At 45.1% G+C, this 19,085-nt stretch overlaps 1 protein-coding gene and 1 gene segment (V, D, J or C); both read left to right on the forward strand.

Annotated features, from left to right (window-relative positions):
• The window catches only part of LOC119869150 (immunoglobulin lambda-1 light chain-like), a 1,083,218-nt gene that overhangs the window by 511,837 nt on the left and 552,296 nt on the right, over positions 1–19,085 (forward strand). The gene's annotated exons all lie outside the window — the stretch shown is intronic.
• LOC119866215 overlaps positions 1–19,085 on the forward strand; it is a 743,285-nt gene that overhangs the window by 212,888 nt on the left and 511,312 nt on the right.

Below are 19,085 nucleotides of genomic sequence, written 5' to 3' on the forward strand. Positions count from 1 at the left end.
TGATGAAGTGGCCCATGTGAGGATCTTCCTCCTCTGTACCCAAAGGACACTGGCAGTGTGCACAGTGCTTGGGAATCACAGCAGTCACTGATGGCAGCTTCCTGAGGCTGGAGCACGCAGAGGATGGATCTGAGGGAGGGAGATTTGATTCAGGGGGGCTGAGAGCATGAGGATCAATGCAGCCCCCTTATTGAGCACACGTTTCACTGGAAGGTCTATGGGACTCCAGCCCCAATGGTGGCTGATGCACAATTGCCCACACAATGCCTTGAGAAGGCAAAGAACAAGAGAACCCAGACCTGCAGGGAGAAATGCCTGATCCCACAAGCAAATGAGCACCTAAGATCTGAGGTGAGGACCATCCTGAGGGGGTGGTGGAGATGGGAAGTTCTATATCCTGCGCCTCAGGACCTCCCAGAACAGCAGGGGTTGTAAGCGCCCTTTGTCCCTTTGCAAGAAATCCTATAACAGGAGCAGATTGGGGTCAGCAGGAGGATAGTGTGGGAGGTGCCACTGTTCTTCTCCTTCCAGAAATGTCCATTTAAATAAGGATCCACACAAATATCAGAAAGGGAGACAGAACATAAAGACTCCTAACTCTGGGAAATGAACTAGGGGTGGTGGAAGGAGAGGTGGGCAGGGGTTGGGGGTGACTGGGTGACGAGCACTGAGGGGGGCACTTGATGGGATGAGCACTAGGTGTTCTATATGTTGGCAAATTGAACGCCAATAAAAAATAAATTTATAAAAATAAAAAAATAAATTCATAAAAAATTTAAATTAATTAATTAATAACTAGGGATCCACACACATAAATCCCTGCCTGACAGCTGAGGATTCCAGGTGAGCCAATCCACCCCTGGGCTAAATAACAAAGCAAAAATGAGTCTTGAAGGGGGAAGGAGAGAGTTTCACAGGATGTGTGTCAGCCCTGCCCAAGCACAGGGCCCAGTTCAGTGAGAAACACCTACCCTGGGAAGCAGAGTAACAGGAGCACCTGACCTCACTGGGACCACAGCCCCTGCCTGCACCTGGCCCAGGCTGTCTCCCATGGCCCCGGATCCCATGGTCCTCAGTTTGCAGCCCACCCTGTGCCCCAGTATCTTTTGGAGCCAAGGAGCTTCCATGGTCTGGGCTCCTCTCCATTTCCCACAGACCCAGGCCTGACTTAGGCGACTGTGAATTGAGGCTGCCCACTGGTCCCACACCAAACTGGCCACCAGGACACCAGGCACCTAGACTCTTGGTCTACACTCTAGACCACTGACTGCAGTTGGTCAGGCTAGCTGCTTGCACCCAGGGTACGAGAGGGCCCCATTGGACCCAGGATCCCACCTGCCCCTGCATCAGGCCAACACCTGCAGCCCCAGATGACAGGGTGAGCTTCTGTACACCCAACCTGAGGCCTACATTAGTGCCAGGCTGGCCATCATGGACTTTGTCTCCAGACTGGCTCTCATAGAAATAGGCTTTCTGACCTGACCCACTGCGAGGCTGGAATCCATGGACCTAGGCTCCCAAAAGTCTCACCCAAATCCAGACTCCGTGCATCCCAGCACAAGGTCAGTACTCGCAGACCCAGATGTTGGCCTCTCCCTCATTGTGTCCCCCATGGATGCAGGATCCAGGCCCCGTACAGGGACTCAGGTCCCAGGTCCATCACTGCTGAATGTGGAGATACACAGGATGTGCTCCAATAACAATTTCCCTAAGAACATGGAAAATCACCATTTGTCAACAAAGGTTACATATTGAGTTCATAGTACAGCGTGTGGGCAAGGACATTACATTCTCCACATTATAACCCAATCTTACTATGGACGTTAGCAGGAGATCTCTGGGGCGGGGGTGGGGGTGGGGAGCAGGGAATATATATATATATTTCTCCATAAAATACAAAATTCCAAATGCAGAGAAATGAATGATGAAGCCATTATATGAGGGTGTAATAATTTCCCTGCAGAGGGAAATTTATTCTAATAGAATGTGATCTGATTTGAGTTGCAATGCTGCTAATCTTAGGATTTACTGTGCTTCTTTGATTTTTCACTGGTACATCAAATAAGTCAGGTACAAACGGTAGAGTAAAACACAAACAAATTAATGTAAGAGTATTTGGAACCCATTGCTTTAATGCACAAGAGATGGAACTCTCTGTGAGACTGACCATGGATGTGTGAAGATAGGGACCTGCTGAGCCACAGACCAGCAGGGCTCTCAGGGCTTTGGGCCACACTGACATGTGTGCCCTGTGACCAGCAGGGGATGCTGTGGTCCCTACATAGCTACTCAGTAAGGATCATTCACACAAAGGACACTGGGCCTGTGATCAGGGAAGTGGGAGACCTAGGGGGACTCAGCAGCTGTGTCTCCTCTGGCATGGCAGGGTCTCCCCAGGGGACCTGTGTGTGGTCTCAGCAGGTGCTTCCTCCCAAGGCTCTCCCCAGGGCTGAGGCCAAATCCATACTCCGCAGTGTGGTGTGAGCTGAGCTCCAGCACCAGGGCCCAGGGGTGGCTGGGCAGTCACTGGGTGGAGCACATTTGCATGGACAGCCCCTCCTGTGGCAGAGGGTGGAGGAGAAAAGGAGGTCTGGGGCAGCCCAGCCCACTGTGGGGACCCGGGTTTGTGTCACCATGGCCTGGACTCTGTTCGTCCTCCTATTCCTGTCTCACTGCACAGGTAGGGACAGACTTCTGGACACAAGATGGTCCATAAATTACCCTTCCTGTGCTCACTGTCTTGAGACATCTTTGTTTGGTATTTGTTTCCCATTTCTTGCTCCATCCCCCATGAGTGTGTGTGTCTGCAGGTTCCCTGTCCCAGCCTGTGCTGACCCAGCCGCCGTCCTCTCTGCATCCCTGGGAACAACAGCCAGACTCACCTGCACCCTGAGCAGTGGCTTCAATATGTGGGGCTACCATATATTCTGGTACCAGCAGAAGCCAGGGAGCCCTCCCCGGTATCTGCTGAACTTCTACTCAGATAAGCACCAGGGCTCCAAGGACACCTCGGCCAATGCAGGGATCCTGCTCATCTCTGGGCTCCAGCCTGAGGACGAGGCTGACTACTACTGTAAAATCTGGTACAGTGGTCTGGTCACAGTGACACACACAGATGGAGAAGTGGGACAAATATGTTTTTCTTCAAAGATTGCTGGTCTCTGACTCTCCTGCAATTTAAAATAACTAGAATGCATCCTGACTATATGTGGAAGTAGCTTCTGGATTGCAGTATCCTTCCTCCCAGTTTTCTATCTGACCTCTCTGAATTCTTGGTAAAGTAAAAAGAATTAAAACAAAACAACTACAACAACAATAACAAAGTCAACAGAAAACCCATGATGATAAATAAACAGTGCTGAGGATCATAGGGGAAAGGAGGAAAAACTGAATGAGACAAATCAGAGAGGGAGACAAACCATGAGAGACTCTTAACTACATGAAACAATCAGGGGTGCTGGAGAGGAGGTGGGGGGCTGGGGTAACTGGGTGATGGGCATTAAGGAGGACACGTGATGTGATGAGCACTGGATGTTATATGCAAGTGAGGAATCATTGACCTCTACATCTGAAACTAATGATGTAATACATGTTGGTTAATGGAATTTAAATAAATAATGAAACTGCTGGTTATTTTTTCCTGTGATAAAGGGTTTATTCAGGAACAGTGGGAAATTATAATCTGGGACAGCCAAAGTATGGGAAAACCATAGGCAACTCTAAGAGCAAAGGACAGGAAATCTCATTTATGGAGCAAGGACTGAGGGTAGGAGGGATGTTATAAATAAGTTCATGGGAGTAAACTGGGGATTCCAGTAGAGTCACTTTCCATCACTGAGCTATGAGGGTCTCTCACAGGCTGGGCTGTTTCCAGGGGAGGAGGAAACATTTCTTTTCATTGGGATGTGGTTAGAAGTGGCTACAGTAGTGTAGATTTGCAACATCTGTCTTCTTCTGGGTCTGCAACTGAGGGGTGGTGACCATGAGAGCTCCCCCTACTGCTCTCTGAACCCCATTCAAGAAGTTTTTCCTTTTATTAGTGTTCACATCCTATATGTAGGTGTTTACATTCCCATAGACCATGGTCCCTTCTGAGCGTGACTCAGTAGAGTGTCATCAGCAGGCCTAAGGGAACACAGCATCTAGAAACCAGACTTGGTGAGCCCCAGACATCATTCTGGTCAAGGTGAGGTGCTCGTCCTGTGACCAGCATGGGGCGCAGTAGGACTGCCGTGTGTTCCCAAAGCAGCTCATCAATAGGAACTATTCAAGGGAGCCTGGGGCTTGTGGCTAGATAGGGTGATCCCTGTGGGGACTCAGCAGCTATGTCCTCTCTGGCCTGGCCTAGTCCCCTGAGCAGGGACCTGTGGATTGATTCAGCAGCTGCTTCCTCCCAGGGCGTTCCCCAGGGCTGAAGCCACCTCCATCCTCCACGTGTTTGGTGTGAGTTGAGCTCCATCCAGCACAGGGACAGTGGGAAGAGCTAAACTGGACAGCCCCTCTTTTGACAGAGGGTAGGGGAGAAAAAGAGGCGTGGGGCAGCCCAGCTCACTTTGGGGACCTAGGGCTGCATCACCATGGCCTGGACTCCTGTCCATGTCATACTCTCGTCTCATTGTATAGGTAAGGGACAGAATTCAGGGACACAGGACAGCTCTCCAGCCTGTGTCAGCCACACAGTCTTAGGGGCATGAGGAAATTGACCTTGGTCCCAGTCCCACATCACCCATGAGTGTCTGTGTGTGCAGGTTCCCTGTCCCAGCCTGTGCTGACCCAGCCGCCCTCCCTCTCTGCATCCCTGGGAACAGCGGCCAGAAATACCTGCACTCTGAGCAGTGACCTCAGTGTTGGCAGCTGTGCTATAAGCTGATCCCAGCAGAAGCCAGGGAGCCCTCCCTGGTATCTCCTGAACTACTAAACACACCCATGCAAGCACCAGGACTCACATCTGTAGCCGCTTCTCTGGATTTGAGGATGCCTCTGCCAGTGCAGGGCTCTGCTCATCTCTGGAGGCTGACCATCACTGTGCTAAGATCATGGCAGTGGGGGCAGCTAGTGTTACAATGTCTCATGCAAAGGGAGAGTGAGACATCAATCCCTATGCAGACAGATAGATAATGGCTGTGAACATTTTTACATTGAGAAAATTACCTGGAGAAACTAGCAGGGGGGGATTCACCTGCAGGAAGGTCTGTCCTTCTGGGTGACGGGCACTGAGGGGGGCACTTGATGAGATGAGCACTGGGTGTTATGCTATATGTTGGCAAATTGAACTCCAATTAAAAAAATAATAAAAATAAAAAATGGAGTGTTGAATAAAATTTAAAGCATTTATTAATTAAAGATACTAAAATAGAATGTGTTTCACTAAAATGATAGAATTGAAAGGAATTTTTTTCTTTTTTTTTAAAGGAATTTTTTCAAACATTATTCATGCAGTGGAAAAGAAGATACTTATTTTGACTGAAGAAAGTTATCCTCTTTTCCAAATATTTGGCTCCATTTTAACTAGAGAAAAACTGTATTAACCCAAATTTCCAATTCAAATAAAAGAAGCTGGGGTAGGGCAGCCTGGGGAGCTCAGAGGTTTAGCGCCGCCTTCAGCCCAGGGTGTGATCCTGGAGACCCCAGATCGAGTCCCACATCAGGCTCCCTGCATGGAGCCTGCTTCTCCCTCTGCCTGTGTCTCTGCCTCTCTCTCTCTCTCTCTCTCTCTCTCTCTCTCTGTGTGTGTGTGTGTGTCTCATGAATAAATAAATAAAATCTTTTAAAAAAAAGAAGAAAAAAGGAACAAAGAACAAAGAACAAAGAACAAAGAAAACACTCGTGTTTGAATGTAGAGTAAGGGATATTTCTGAATCCAAGGAATATCCTGTCAGTCCAGTAAAGACCAGGTCAGAACACTAATGAAAAGTCTGTCCCAATAGAGACCACAGGATATGGGACCTCAGGAACACAGTCCCCCTTATCTCCACCTTCCCAGGAATCACCTGTGGGGTCTTTCTAAAAAGTTTCTGGGTGACATTGGCCTGGGGTAATAGAAATTCACTGCTCTGCTCCTGAGTGGCTAAATGGACAAATCCTCTATCCTGAAGATGCTGGTCACCAGATAGGGTCTACAGCTGTGTCCGCCCCTGAGACAATTTGCACCCTAATCAGTCCCTCCTGAAAGCTCTGGGTTTGCTTATTCCATGACTGAGGAGGCCCTGAGCTTCATAGAAACGGGCTTCCCCCAGGGTTTCCCTGGACACCATGTTGGGCTTTCCTACTTCTACTCTCAGGACCAGACCTATTATACAAAACTCATGAATATAGTCAAAAATATAATAAATCAATAAATCAAGTGATTTAGAAAGAAGTTTGTAGAGCCTGTTCAATCAAGAACTAGAAGGCATTTCTTTCCCATTATTTTTTCGTCCAAGTTTAGAACTACTTCTTCAACCCATGTTCTCTCTGTGTGAAGGGTATACAGGTGTCAGAGCATCTGCAGCTGTCGCTCCTTCCTTCCTTAAACACCCTGCAGGTTCACACTTTGCGCTCTGAGGTCAGTGCCACGCTCAGAGACAGGGCTGTAGCAGGGCTTCTGCAGGCTAGAGCCTGGGGTGCTGGGAGATTAGATCCTAGGATGAGGTCACAGCCCACAGTGTGTGGAGAGCTGTTGTTTCACAGAGGTAGACATAGTAACAGATTACTGAAATTTTCAGTGTGTGACCTTTGCATGAATGCACACGAGGTATTCTATATAGACCCTGAAGAGAGCTGCTCCCTATCTCCTCAGTGCTGATGGAATTGGGAAAGGCGACCTCAGGAAACCAGAGGAAACAAATAAGAGGAAAGAAAGCAGCCTCTCGCACTACCTGGCCATGTGTCAACGTGGACTCATCACTACTCTGGACTTGATCCTCTTCTAAGTGGTTCTACAGGAGACACCCCCTCAGTCTTGTCCCATGAACAGCCAAGGGGGCCGTGGACAGACTTCATGTGTAGAGCCTGAGTAGAGTAAAAATGTGTCCTGAGGTGATGGGAGGCCACATATGGGGACACCTGGCCTGTCTGAAGGAAGGGCACAGCAGAGAAGTGAGGAGGAAGGAGCAACCTCTGATGGGCACCACTCACCATGTAACTCAATGCTGTGTGTGGGTCTGGACACCAGGGGGTGACTTTCATCTGTTTCCAAGGAGTCAAGGTTGATCGATGCTGAGACTTGCCACCTGGCACTGCCTGTGCCCTCTGCTCAGGGTTCACAGCTGGGAACTTCCCCCTTCCCCTGCCCACCCCTTGATATCCTCAGGCAGAGGGACCTGACCCAGGGCTAGGGCAGGGTCAGAGAGCCGGAGTCTCATTTGCATGGGAGGGCCCCTCCCTCTCTGAGTATGAAGAGGGGAAGGGAGAGATGAGGGGAGACTCTGCTCAGCTGTGGAGCCACTGAAGGCAAGATCAGTGATGACCTCCACCATGGCCTGGTCCCCTCTCCTCCTCACCCTCTTCGCTCACTGCACAGGTGACTGGATATGGGGACAGGGGAAGGGGCCTGGGACGAGACATGGAATCCTGCTTCCTCCTCTTGTCTCCAGACCCCAGCATCACCCTCTCTGTGTCTCTCCCCCTTGCAGGGTCATGGGCTCAATCTGTGCTGACTCAGCTGGCCTCAGTGTCTGGGTCCTTGGGCCAGAGGGTCACCATCTCCTGCTCTGGAAGCACAAATGACATTGGTATTATTGGTGTGAACTGGTACCAGCAGCTCCCAGGGAAGGCCCCTAAACTCCTCATATACGATAATGAGAAGCGACCCTCAGGTATCCCCGATCGATTCTCTGGCTCCAAGTCTGGCAACTCAGGCACCCTGACCATCACTGGGCTCCAGGCTGAGGACGAGGCTGATTATTACTGCCAGTCCATGGATTTCAGCCTCGGTGGTCACGTAGAGTTTCGGGCCTGGGGGGAAGTGAGAAGCAAACCTGCTGAACCCACAGTGATGGGGCTGACTGTGCAGCCCTGACAGTTTGGCCAAGTCAACTGATTCTTTGTTTGATATAAACTGGATTCTGAGGTCCCCCTCAAAGAATTTGTCTACAGTTCTTTCCACATTCTCTTAAATTTCTCCATGAAGTCTGTAACTGGGAGCAAGATATTGTGTGATTTTCTGTGCTCTGAGCACAGAGACCACATCATGTCATGACAGAAAAGGGACACTGAATCCAGCTCTGAGCCAGGACATGTCAGGAGTGTCCAGTATGTCTTCTGATGCCAACAGCTCCATGAATGGGCAGCCAAATCCTCATCTATCATGATGGTTAGACTTTCTGTGGACCCTGATCCATTCTCTGGCCCCATGTCTGGAACTCTGGTTCTCTGACCATCGCTGGGCTGAGGTCTGAAGCGTACGCCTCTCCTCACAGCTCCTCTTCTGTCAGCGCGTCAGGGTTCATCCAAGTGCTAGAGAGCTGAGACCAGAACCCCTTTCTCATTTGCTGGAGGAAGAGCCCCAGGAGCTGCTCAGACTCGGACTGTGGCTCCTGCTTCTGCTGTTCCTGCCTTCACCGATATGAGTCTAAGGTCCTTGTAGGGGAACTATGTAGGAGTGAAGGATCCTCCATCTCTTTGTCCTCAAGGACACTCACTGCAGTCCTCTCTTAGACAAAGGGTCTCAAAGGACACAGAAATGTCATCTTCCCCATCAGGTTTGGGCAGTCTCTTTGCACTGAAGTTAATGGAGTGGGGTTTCAGGTCCAATGTGCTGGTCTCACCGCACGCTTCTGAGGACTCTCCATCCTTTGTCATTTAGCTATTTCTAGAAGTTTTTGGACCCATGTAATCATCTTATTAGTCTTCAGTAGGAATGCCTGTTCTTTCTGCTCATTGGGGTGATTTTTCCTGTCATTGCTGTACCAGCTGTGGCCCTTTGAAATAACTCGATGTCCATGGCATCAATGCTGAGACCTAACTAGTGGTTTTCATTGTTCACTTGCATCGTCTAATGCAGAAAGTTGTTGAATAATAACATTTAGGTCACATTTGTCTGTTCCTGAACTTGTAGAAATGTCCTCCTCCCAGTCACCTCATTAGCTAATTTCCTGGCTGTAAGATTGCTTTCCATGTGTGTGAGAGTGTGTCATCATGCTATGAGTGTCTCTGTTTCTTATTTTATGTGGTTTTCATTACGACTCTTCCTTCCATTTAGCCAGAGGATCTTTTCAGGAGTAGTGAGATCGTGTTATTTTCATCTGGTGATTTATTATATGATTTCCTATCTTAGAGCATTCATCAATATGGAATCCCACACTCTATCTGCAATAAATCACTCCGGTCACAGTGTAGGAATATATTAGTGTGATAATGAATCTCACTGTTTATATTTTATTTATAATATTTGCAACAGTATTTAATAATATTCTGCAATCTTCCTTTTTCCCTTTTATGTATCATGTCTATATCCATGTTATAGTTCTTTCTATAAGAATTTAAACGTTCCATGGTTTCTTCATGTTTTCAACAAATGAAACTATGATCTCTGCAGGCTTGTTAGTATTTCTTGTGAAGCTAATGCACCTTGTGCCTTTCTGAGGAGTAGTTCCTAATAATATTATCTATTTTCTAAGAAAATTGATGCTTCTTCATTTTTAAAGGAAATATTTTCTTCCTAATAAAGAATGATTTTAATTTAATATTAATACAGGCTAACAGTATGCATTTTTCCTTGTTTGTTTTTGTTCCCCATGTCATTCTCATTTGCATATTTGTGCATTATCCATTTTCATTTGAAATTTAGTAAGTGGTTTGTTCTGTTTTGTCATTCAACAACCTGATTTAGAATACCAGTTAGACTTAAATACAAGTCATGATTCTGCAACACCAGGGGCCTCTGTGTGCCTGACAGGAGAACAGGACTGATTTCCCACTCCTTTCACATGTGGGAGGAGCCTGAGCCTCCTCCAGTGAGACTGGACCGCCTCAGGGGTGTGACTCTCCTGCACTGTGACCCTCTAGCCACCTGGAGAACCTGGATGCTGGTCTTCCCTCAGCCCATTGAGAAACCCAGGTCTTCTCTACTTTTTTCCTGTAACTAGAAAATTCACTCAGCCCAGAGAGATGTAGGAATTCAACATGGGGAATGGCAGCCCCATATTTGCATGAATGACCCCATTCCCAAGAACAAAGGGAAAGAAGGAGCCAGACTCTGTCCCCAGTCCCCCTTGTTTTGCTCAGGAGGCCGTGCTGTCATATTTCCTACATGGATTCATGTCCATTTCAGCATACAATGCACATGAGAATGTCATCTGCTACACAAGTGCAGCTCAGACAGGAGACCCTGCTCTCACTTGCAGGAGGTAGTGACCACCCAGTCACCTCCCCAACCCATGTGAGATTCCGGAAATGTTATCTACCCCTATTTTGAACATGTGAAGAGGAGGAGTTACCAAGTCAGAAAATTATGATTCCCAGTCTTTGTGACCAAATGTCAGAGAGGATCCAGTGGGGACAGGACTCTTCTGATGGCAAAAAGGGCCATGGGGTGTCCTGAGAAGAGTGAGGAGATGGAACTCCCTGAAATTGGAAGATGCAAGGTGAGTGACAGATAATAAGTTGTTCAGCTCACAGAGGCTTCTCTGACCTGAGATTGACTTGAGCTGTGATTGGATCAAAACTCTCACAGGTTCTCTGTACCCGTCCAGCTTCCTCTCGCCCTCAGCCATTCACTCCACCACATTCTACAGGTTCCTCAGAGAGCTCCTCAGTGGAGGGGCAGGGGCTCTGTCTGGGGAACCTGCAATGATCCAGGCTGAGAGTGTCCTCTTTCCTTGCCTTAGATGGTCCTCCCTCACTCTGCACTCTTCTTGTTCACCTTTTCTCTCTCCAGGGCATCTCCAAATATTAGAGCTCCTGCACACCTGGTAACTGACTTGTTTCCCTTCACTATAATCACTTGTCATTCTCAGAAGATAGGGAGAAAACCCTACCTTCACCTGAATTCCATGAAAAATCACTCTCTCTCTTCTTTCCTCAACTGGGCCCAGAGAGAGCCTTTCCTTGGACAACATGTTTCTATGACCCTTCTCATAATCTGTTCATAATTCTGTCTGCAACTTCTCCTTCTCATATCTACCATTGTCCAAGACCAGAAGCAGAATTGAGACACATATGGGGGGTTGATGTGTGTAAATAGACAATTAACTCTTATGGAGAAGATGCGTCATCCCAAGGAAACCAATGTTCTGTTAAAGGACCATATGCTTTCCAAAACATTCTCATTCAGGTCCTTCCTTACAAGGGGATCTCAGAGTTGGGCCAGATCCACACATTTGAGGGGAGGACTGATGGTATTTGGCAACCTCCTCACCTAAGAATTCACTTAGATGGTCCCCTTCCCACACAACAAATATTATCCTCTGATGAACAGATCTTTTGCCTCTGCATATGTTATATCCTAATACCTATGTATTTAAGATATAACATACATTTGGGACAGCTGAGTGGCTCAGCAGTTGAGCGACTGCCTTCAGCCCAGGGCATGATCCTGGAGACCCGGGATTGAGTCCCACATTGGGCTCCCTCCATGGAGCCTACTTATCCCCTGCCTGTGTCTCTGCCTCTCTCTTTGTCTCTCATGAATAAAAAAAAATAGAATCTTTAAAAAAAGATATAACACACATTTGAAATACTATAGTGTGTTTCAAAATATGCAATTTATGAATATTTGGCTCTTCATATAGGAAATAAATACTGAATTATTTGTATAACACTAATGAATCCCCAAAATTTACCCTCATGCCAGGCTCTCAGCAGTGCTGTGAAGAGACTTGAGATTTCATTATCTCCTGGCAAATAAGGCAGAGTCTCATTGCCCACCCAGGGTGGCGTCAGTGGTTTTAGCAGAGAGCTGAGCCCCCTTCCCATGGGAGGATCAATAAGCCTGAATGAAGCAGGGCCGGTGAGCTAGTTAGCATCCAGTTCTTTCCACCCATGATTTTAGCAGGTGGTGGGGAGCTCCCTTCACTACATCCTTCAGCAGGGAGATGCAATGGTAGAGCTGGTTTGCACTCCCTTACCCCTCTTGATGACCAGCAGTGGAGTCTGGGCTCTCACATGACATTAACACACTGAATAAGGGGACTGGAGACAGAGGTTCTGGCCTTGCACTTGACCTTTGACCTTCCTGGTGTCAGGGAAGCCAGGGAGCCCAGTGGGGACCTGAGCATCCATTCCTTGCAGCAAAGCAGCTCTATTCAGGCTTGTGTGTCCCTTTCTATGGTGAGCAGAGCCCAGCACAGCACCTGTCCCTTTCCCCAACCTGTTGGGAACAGGAAAGTGGCTATCTTGCCCCCTTTTCCCAAGCAGGGAGTCAGCAGGACAGACCAGTGGGAGAAAGCACTCTACTTTCTCTGGGGCCACTTGGTAACTGACATACAACACATGAACTCCTGCTGCAGCTCAATGGGAGGACTGAGTGGTTGAAGGAAGATACCTGGGGATCCACCATCTCACAGTATAATATCCCAAATATCCAGGATCCAGTAAAAAAAGATCACTTGTCATGTGAAGAACCAGAAAAATGAAACATGAGTGAGAAAAATCTACTGACATTAACACTAGGCTGACTCGGTCGTTTAATTTGCAGGAGAGTTATTTTAGGAAACAAAACATAAGATGCATTTGGTGAGCTACTACAAACACTCTTTGAACAAATGGAAAAGATAGAAATGCAGATTTGAAATAGAAGTTATCAAAACAAATGGAAATTGTAAAACTGAAAAAGATAATAGATGAAACTGAAAAGAAAACTCTAAACAAACTCAAGAGTAGAGGGGAGGGGGCAAGAAGACAGAAGAGAAGGGTCCCCAAGTCACCTGTCCCCACCAAATTACCTAGATAACTTTCAAATCATCCTGAAAACCTATGAATTCAGCCTGAGATTTAAAGAGAGAACACCTGGAATGCTAACAGTGAGAAGAGTTCACACTTCTATCAAGTTAGGAAGACAGGAAAAAAGAAATAAAGAAACAAAAAGCATCCGAAGGGGAGGGGCCCCAAGGAGCCCGGCTAAGGCCACACAGCAGACCCCTGCCCCCATAAGACCAGCTAGACCAACAGGGGAAAAACAAATTATAGACCAAGCTGCACTGGAAAGTTCCAGCCGAAGTCCAGGGATTTACAGTATATAGAATCAGAGGATACATCCCCTTGTTTTTTGCTTTCTGTTTGCTTCCCCTCCTTTTTTTCTTTTCTCTTTTCTTCTTCTTCTTTTTTTTCTTTTCTTCTTTCTCTTCTCTATTTTTCTCCTTTTCCCAGTCCAGCTTGGTTTTGGCCACTCTGCACTGAGCAAAATGACTAGAAGGAAAACCTCACCTCAAAAGAAAGAATCAGACACAGTCCTCTCTCACACAGAGTTACAAAATTTGGATTACAATTCAGTGTCAGAAAGCCAATTCAGAAGCACTATAATACAGCTACTGGTGGCTCTAGAAAAAAGCATAAAGGATTCAAGAGACTTCATGACTGCAGAATTTAGATCTAATCAGGCATAAATTAAAAATCAATTAAGTGAGACGATGTCCAAACTAGAAGTCCTAACGATGAGGATTAATGAGATAGAAGAAAGAGTGAGAGACATAGAAGACAAGTTGATGGCAAGGAGGGACTGAGGAAAAAAGAGAAAAACAATTAAAAGATCATGAGGATAGATTAAGGGAAATACATGACAGCTTGAGGAAGAAAAATCTACGTTTAATTGGGGTTCCCAAGAGCGACGAAAGGGACAAAGGTCCAGAAACTGTATTTGAACAAATTACAGCTGAGAACTTTCCTAACCAGGGAACCGAAACAGGCATTCAGATCCAGGAAATAGAGAAATCCAACCTTAAAATCAATAAAAACCGCTCAACACCTCGACAATTAATAGTGAAACCTGCAAATTCCAAAGATAAAGAGAGGATCCTTAAAGCAGCAAGAGACAAGAAATCTCTAACTTTTATAGAGAGAAATATTAGATTAACAGCAGACCTCTCCACAGAGACCTGGCAGGCCAGAAAGGGCTGGCAGGATATATTCAGGGGTCTAAATGAGAAGAACATGCAGCCAAGAATACTTTATCCAGCAAAGAAAGAATATGTGACCACCAAACCAGTTCTCCAATAAATATTAAGGGGTACTCTGTAAGGGAAGAGGAAGTCCAAGGGAACAATCCACAAAAACAGGGACTGAATAGGTATCATGATGACAGTAAATTCATATCTTTCAATAGTATCATATAGGGACACTATATCATACTTAAAGGATCTATCCAATAAAAGGACCTAACAATCATCAATATTTATGCCCTGAATGTGGGAGCTGCCAAGTATATCAATCAATTAATAACCAAAGTTAAGACATACTTAGATAATAATACACTATACTCAGTGACTCGAATGTAGCGCTTTCTACAATCAGCAGGTCTTCTAAGCACATTTCCAAAGAAACAAGAGCTTTAAATGTTACACTGGACCAGATGGATTACACAGATATTTAAGAACTTTACATCCAAACACAACTGAATACATATTCTTCTCACGTGCACATGAAACTTTCTCCAGAATAGACCAAATACTGGGTCACAAATCAGGTCTTAACCAATACCAAAAGATTGAGATCATCCCCTGCATATTTTCAGACCATAATGTTTTGAAATTAGAACTAAATCACAAGAAGAATTTTGGAAGGATTTCAAACACGTGGAGGTCAAGGACCATCCTGCTAAAAGATGAAAGGGTCAACCAGGAAATTAGAAAAGAATCAAACTCATTCTCATGTAAAAATGAGAATGAAGATACAACCATTCAAAATCTTTGGGATACAGCAAAAGTAGTCCTGATGAGGAAATACATCGCAATACAAGCATCCATCCAAAAACTGGAAAGAACTCAAATACTAAAGGGAACCTTGCACCTAAGGAGCTGGAGAAAAACAGCAAATAGATCCTACACCCAGCAGAAGAAGAGAGTTAATAAAGATTTCAGCAGAACTCAACGAAAGAGAGACCAGAAGAACTGTGGAACTGATCAACAAACCCAGGAGTTGGTTCTTTGAAAGATTTAATAAGATAGATAAACCATTAGCCAGCCTTATTAAAAATAATAAAGAAAAGATTCAAATTAATAAAATCATGAATGAGAAAGGAGAGATCACTACCAACACCAAGGAAATACAAACGATTTTAAAAACTTATTATGAGCAGCTATACACCAATAAATTAGGCAATCTAGAAGAAATGGATGCATTTCTGGAAAACCACAAACTACCAAAACTGGAACAGGAAGAAATAGAAAACCTGAACAGGCAAATAACCTGGGAGAAAATTGAAGCAGTCATCAAAAATCTCCCAAGACACAAAAGTCCAGAGCCAGATGGCTTCCCTGGGGAATTCTACCAAACGTTTAAAGAAGAAACCATACCTATTCTACTAAAGCTGTTTGAAAGATAGAAAGACATGGAGTACTTCCAAATTCATTCTATGAGGCCAGCATCACCCTAATTACAAAACCAGACAAAGACCCCACCAAAAAGGAGAATTACAGACCAATATCCCTGATGAACATGGATGCAAAAATTCTCAACAAGATACTAGCCAATAGGATCCAATAGTACATTAAGAAGATTATTCACCATGACCAAGTAGGATTTATCCCCGGGACACAAAGCTGGTTAACACTCGTAAAACAATCAATGTGATTCATCATAGCAGCAAGAGAAAAAACAAGAACCATATGATCCTCTCAATAGATACAAAAAAAGGATTTGACAAAATACAACATCCATTCCTGATCAAAACTCTTCAGAGAGCAGGGATAGAGGGAACATTCCTCAACATCTTAAAAGCCATCTACGAAAACCCCACAGCAAATATAATTCTCAATGGGGAAGCACTGGGAGCCTCTCCCCTAAGATCAGGAACAAGACAGGGATGTCCACTTTCACCACTCTAGTCAACATAGTACTGGAAGTCCTAGCCTCAGCAATCAGGCAACAAAAAGAAATAAAAAGCATTCAAATTGGCAAACAAGAAGTCAAACTCTCCCTCTTTGCTGATGACATGATACTGTATATAGAAAACCCAAAAGCCTCCACCCCAAGATTGCTAGAACTCATACAGCAATTTGGTAGCGTGGCAGGATACAAAATCAATGCCCAGAAGTCAGTGGCATTTCTAGACACTAACAATGAGACTGAAGAAAGAGAAATTAAGGAGTCAATCCCATTTACAATTGCACTCAAAAGCATAAGATACCTAGGAATAAACCTAACCAAAGAGGTAAAGGATCTATACCCTAAATATTACAGAACACTTCTGAAAGAAGTTGAGGAAGACACAAAGAGATGGAAAAATATTCCATGCTCATGGATTGGCAGAATTAATATTGTGAAAATGTCTATGTTACCCAGGGCAATCGACACATTTAATGCAATCCCTATCAAAATACCATGGACTTTCTTCAGAGAGTTGGAACAAATTATTTTAAGATTTGTGTAGAATCAGAAAAGACCCCGAACAGCCAGGGGAATTTTAAAAAAGAAAACCATATCTGGGGCCATCATAATGCCAGATTTTAGGTTGTACTACAAAGCTGTGGTCATCAAGACAGTGTGGTACCGGCACAAAAACAGACACATAGATGAATGGAACAGAATCCAGAATCCAGAAGTGGACGCTCAACTTTATGGTTAACTAATATTCAACAAAGGAGGAAAGACTATCCACTGGAAAAAAGACAGTCTCTTCAATAAATGGTGCTCGGAAAATTGGACATCCACATGCAGAAGAATGAAACTAGACCACTCTCTTTCACCATACACAAAGATAAACTCAAAATGGATGAAAGATCTAAATGTGAGACAAGATTCCATCAAAATCCTAGAGGAGAACACAGGCAACACCCTTTTTGAACTCGGCCACAGTAACTTCTTGCAAGATACATTCATGAAGGCAGGAGAAACAAAAGCAAAAATGAAAATTGGGACTTCGTCAAGATAAGAAGCTTTTGCACAGCAAAGGATACAGTCAACAAAACTCAAAGACAACCTGCAGAATGGGAGAAGATATTTGCAAATGACGTATCAGATAAAGGGCTAGTTTCCAAGATCTATAAAGAACTTATTAAACTCAACACCAAAGAAACAAACAATCCCATCATGAAATGGGCCAAAGACATGACCAGAAATCTCACAGAGGAAGACATAGACATGGCCAACACGCACATGAGAAAATGCTCCGCATCACTTGCCATCAGGGAAATACAAATCACAACCACAATGAGATCCCACCTCACACCAGTGAGAATGGGGAAAATTAACAAAGCAGGAAAGCACAAATGTTGGAAAGGATGTGGAGAAAGGGGAACCCTCTTACACTGTTGGTGGGAATGTGAACTGGTGCAGCCACACTGGAAAACTGTGTGGAGGTTCCTCAAAGAGTTAAAAATAGACCTGCTCTACGACCCTGCAATTGCACTGTTGGGAATTTACCCCAAAGATACAGATGCAGTGAAACGCCGGGACACCTGCACCCCGATGTTTCTAGCAGCAATGTCCACAATAGCCAAACTGTGGAAGGAGCCTCGGTGTCCATCGAAAGATGAATGGATAAAGAAGCTGTGGTCTATGCATACAATGGAATATTACTCAGCTATTAGAAACGACAAATACCCACCATTTGCTTCAACGTGGATGGAACTGGAGGGTATTATGCTGAGTGAAATAAGTCAATCGGAGAAGGACAAACATATGTTCTCTTTCATTTGGGGAATATAAAAATTAGTGAAAGAGAATAAAGGGGAAAGGAGAAAAAAATGAATGGGAAATATCAGGGAGGGAGACAGAACATGAGAGACTCTTAACTCTGGGAAACGAACTAGGGGTGGTGGAAGGGGAGGAGGGCGGGGGGTGGGGGTGACTGGGTGACAGGCACTGAGGTGGGCACTTGATGGGATGAGCACTGGATGTTATGCTATATGTTGGCAAATGAACACCAATAAAAAATAAATTTATAACTAGGGGTAGTGGAAGGGGAGGGATCGGTGGGTGGTGGTGAATGGGTGATGGGCACTGAGGGGGGCACTTGACGGGATGAGCACTGGGTGTTATTCTGTATGTTGGCAAATTGAACACCAATAATAAATAAATTTATTATTAAAAAATAAATATATTTATTTTTTTAAAAAGGCATTCAAATTGGCCAAGAAGAAGTCAAATTCTCTCTCTTCGCAGATAACATGATACTATACATAGAAATCCCAAAAGCCTCCACCCCAAGATTGCTAGAACTCATACAGCAATTTGGCAGTGTGGCAGGATACAAAATCAATGCCCAGAAGTCAGTGGCATCTCTAGACACTAACAATGAGACTGACGAAAGAGAAATTAAGGAGTCAATCCCATTTACAATTGCACCCAAAAGCATAAGATACCTAGGAATAAACCTAACCAAGGAGGTAAAGGATCTGTACCCTAAAAACTACAGAACACTTCTGAAAGAAATGGAGGAAGACACAAAGAGATGGAAAAATATTCCATTCTCATGGATTGGAAGAATTAGTATTGTGAAAATGTCAATGCTACCCAGGGCAATTTACACATTTAATGCAATCTCTATCAAAATACCATGGACTTTCTTCAGAGAGTTGGAACAAATCATCTTAAGGTTTGTGTGGAATCAGTCTCCAAGGAACAAACCCAGAGCCTTTGACCACCACAGACCTCCTTCTGGGAGGGAAGCTGCAGGTTGGGCCAAAGACCCAGAATCAAATGGCATTGTGGGCTCGAATTTGCATAATACACCACCACACAGGCCCTTAACCTGAACTCAGGAGGAGATAAAGAACACAGGCCAGAGGCCAGCACCAGCTGTAAGGCCAGGGGACCTTTGGAAAGTCCACACCATGATGTAGACTCCTCTCCTCTCACTCACCTCCTCCCCTATTGCCCGGGGTCATGGAGATTTCAGAGGCTAGACATTGGAGGGATCCCTCTACCTTTATTCTTCATTCCTAATATGCATCTATTCTCATTTCAGGGACCAGTTGTCAGGCTGTGGTGATTCAGGAATCCTCACTAAC

The sequence above is a fragment of the Canis lupus genome, chromosome 26 (genome assembly GCF_011100685.1).
Source record: "Canis lupus familiaris isolate Mischka breed German Shepherd chromosome 26, alternate assembly UU_Cfam_GSD_1.0, whole genome shotgun sequence".
Taxonomy (NCBI): domain Eukaryota; kingdom Metazoa; phylum Chordata; class Mammalia; order Carnivora; family Canidae; genus Canis; species Canis lupus.